Consider the following 4,046-nt stretch of genomic DNA (forward strand, 5'->3'; position numbering starts at 1 on the left):
AATATTTTTCGATATTCCTTCGTTATGTGTATTATTAATATTAATTTACTTTATTTTACTATCTGGTTGCATGTGTTTGACTGGCACGTTATTCCGCTGTATTATTTAATTATTTGTTTATTAACACATTCGATTATTCGATTATCCGGTGTTTCCGGTTTTGCATATTTATTCATCGTATTTTCTTATTTTCTTATCTTATTTTATTATTTTCATTATTTTCTATTGTCATTTTAACGCTTTTATCAATTTTCATTTTATTTTATGTTTCGCTTCATTATTTTATCGTTTATAGTGATCTATATTTTATTTTACTTTTCCTTCGCTGTTTATACTTACATATTGATATTTAACACTATTTTGTGTTATTCTGTGTTATTTGTTTCATTTATTTATTTTATTTATTTATTATAGTACAGTGGGGTAGTGTGCCTTGATAATTTATGCAACTTGCGTTACATTCATTATTTGTCTTATTTATTTTATTACCGTAATTTTATTTTATCTCATTGTTGTCTTTTATTTATTTATTTATTCGCAACGGTATAATTGTGTGATTAATAAACCTGCGCAATTTACGTCCCTCTGCGTGATTTAATTGTTCAATTTATTTATCGTCTTATCGTATTTACCGTTCTATTTGGTTCTATATATATTAATATCGCTTTTTCATGTGTTAATGGTTTACGCGGTTTACATTGCTGTCTCGTCTTATTATTTCATTACCCATCGTATTCTATTTTATTTATTTTATTTACCATCTACATTCATATTTCATATCTCATGGTTCATGTTATTTAATATCTTTCGCGTCATTACGGGTATTGCATTTATTTATTTCCTTTATTTTGTGATTCAATACGTAGTCCGCTTGTCATCCGGTTGTTCGGCTTATTGTTTGGTTTATTTATTTTATTTTATTATATTTGTCATTTTCATCGATTCATATCCGTGAACGTGTTTATTGGTTACGTGGTTACGTGGTTTACTTTTCTTGTTCTTTCGATTTTGATATTCGATTATCTCATTCATAGTATTCATCGTATTTATTCCTTTATTTCTTTCTTATATCGTGGCTTACATATTTCATTTTGGACGATGCAGCAGTGACATGTGCTGAAATAAATTGAATTGATTAATAAATAAATAAATTGGACAATCCGGGTTGTGTTTTTAATTGTTCCTCTTGTTCCAGTTCCAGTTTTGTTTTGTTTTGTTTTGTTTTAGTTTATTTCAGGTTTAGTGTGTTTGTTTTAATGATATGGTGTGATGAGGGATTGCTTTTGTGCTCTTGGTGTAAATAGTTTTGTGTAGTTTATTTGTTGCGTGGTGGGTGCTCATTTACTTTCCTTTCCTTTACTTAGTTACTTATAATATTGTATTACATTCACGCTTTCTTGCTTTCATTCACGCCTTCTTTCACTCACGTTACCTTCCTTACCTTCTTTATTTTTCTAAATCTTGCATTTCCTTAATCTTCCCATTCATTCAGTCATTATTCATTAACTCATTCATTCATTCATTCATTCTGATCAATTAAAGTTAAATTAATGGATATGATATGATTTATTTTACTTTAGTTTTTATTTCTATGATGATGAGTGGTTTTGTCCATTCAAATGCTTTGATGGTGCAGGGTTTGTTATAATCTTATCATTTAAGTATCCTTATTTACTTATTTACTTATTTATTTATTTATTGTTAGTCTATACACTGGTATGGTGTTTATCGAACTACGCAGTTTACATTTGATTTGATTTGATTTCTTGGTCACTTTAGTTACTTTATTTTGATACGTCATTCAATAACCAGCTCTATTTGCATTTGCATTGACATAATCATTTATCATTTACCATTTACCATTTATAATTTAGTTTATAATCTACTCGGTGAGGAAATAGAGTGTTGTAGCTAATAATCTTTACGGTTATATTTCACTGAATTCACTTCTTGTATTTTGTATTCTATTTTAGTATATTTCATTTTGTTTTACATTACATTACATCGCATTATATGACATTATTTACATTATGTTGATTACAGCCTTCACTTTATATTTTATGCCTTATTATTTATCTTGTTATTTACCTCATTCTTCTTTATTATCTTTAATTGATTATTTCACTGTTCAGTCATTCATTCTCTCATTCTCTCATTGTTTATGCGTTCTGACACATTCCTGCTTTTTGCTCTCACTCACGCCTTCTTACCTTCTTTATTTTCTTTATTTTCATTATCTTCTTTATTTACCTTCTTTATCTTCCTTAATCTTTAATTTCCTTAATCGTTCCATTCATTCATTCATTATTCATTATTCATTATTCTTTCACTCATTCATTCTGATCAATTAAAGTTAATGGATATGATTTATTTTACCTTATTTTACTTTATTTTAATTAAGTTTTGCTCTCTCTACAATGATAGGTGGTTTTGTCCATCCAAATGCTTTGATTGTGCGTGAATTTTATTATAATCTTATCATTCAAGTACTCTTATTTATTATATACTTATTTATTTATTCTATTTTATTTTATTTCATTTTATTCTTATTTCAGTTTATACACTGGTATAGTGTGTATTGAACTACGTACTTTACATTTCATTTCATTGTTGCTTTAGCTATTTTATTTTGATACATCATCCAATAATCAGTTCTATTTGCATTTGCATTGACATAATCATTTACCATTTATAATTTGGTTTATAACCTACTTTGGTGAGGAAACAGAGTGTCGTAGCTAATAATCTTTACGGTTATATTTCATTGAGTTCACTTCTGGTACTTTGTATTCTATTTTAGTATATTTCATTTTGTTTTACATTATATTACATTACATTATTTACATTATGTTGATTACAGCCTTCATTTTATATTTTATGCCTTATTATCTATCTTGTTAGTTACCCCATTTTTCTTTATTATCTTTAATTGATTATTTCACTGTTCAGTCATTCATTCATTCTCTCATTGTTTATTCGTTCTGACATAGTACTGCTTTTTGCTCTCACTCACGCCTTCTACCTTCTTTATTTTCCTTAATCTTTAATTTCCTTAATCGTTCCATTCATTCATTTATTATTTATTCATTATTCATTATTCATTCACTTATTCATTCTGATCAATTAAAGTTAATGGATATGATTTATATTACTTTATTTTACTTTATTTTAATTAAGTTTTGCTCCCTCTACAATGATAAGTGGTTTTGTCCGTCCAAATGTTTTGATTGTGCGTGAATTTTATTATAATCTTATCATCCAAGTACTCTTATTTATTATTTATTTATTTATTCTATTTTTATTTTATTTTATTTCATTTTATTCTTATTTCAGTTTATACACTGGTATAGTGTTTATTGAACTGCGTACTTTACATTGGATTTCATTGTTGCCTTAGCTACTTTATTTTGATACGTCATCCAATAATCAGTTCTATTTGCATTTGCATTGACATAATCATTTACCATTTATAATTTAGTTTATAATCTACTTTGGTGAGGAAATAGAGTGTTGTAGCTAATAATCTTTACGGTTATATTTCATTGAATTCACTTCTCGTATTTTGTATTTTGTATTCAGTTTATTATTGCATTCTGTTTTACAGTATATTGCATTACTTATATTACAGTGCATTACATTACATTATTTACATTAGGTTGGTTGCGGCCTTCACTTTTACTTTATGCTTATTATTTATTATTTACCTCATTATGTACCTCATTCTTCTTTAACATCTTTAATTGATTATTTCACTGTTCAGTCGTTCATTTTTTCATTCTCTCATTGTTTATTCGTTCTGACACATTCCTGCTTTCTTGCTTTCACTTACGCCTTCTTACCTTCTTTATTTTCCTTAATCTTTAATTTCCTTAATCGTTCCATCCATTCATTCATTATTCATTATTCATTATTCATTCACTCATTCACTCATTCATTCTGATCAATTAAAGTTAATGGATATGATTTATACTACTTTATTTTCATTAAGTTTTGCTTTCTCTACAATGATAAGTGGTTTTGTCCATCCAAATGCTTTGATTGTGCGT

The sequence above is a fragment of the Osmia lignaria genome, unplaced genomic scaffold (assembly GCF_051020975.1).
Source record: "Osmia lignaria lignaria isolate PbOS001 unplaced genomic scaffold, iyOsmLign1 scaffold0016, whole genome shotgun sequence".
Taxonomy (NCBI): Eukaryota; Metazoa; Arthropoda; class Insecta; order Hymenoptera; family Megachilidae; genus Osmia; species Osmia lignaria.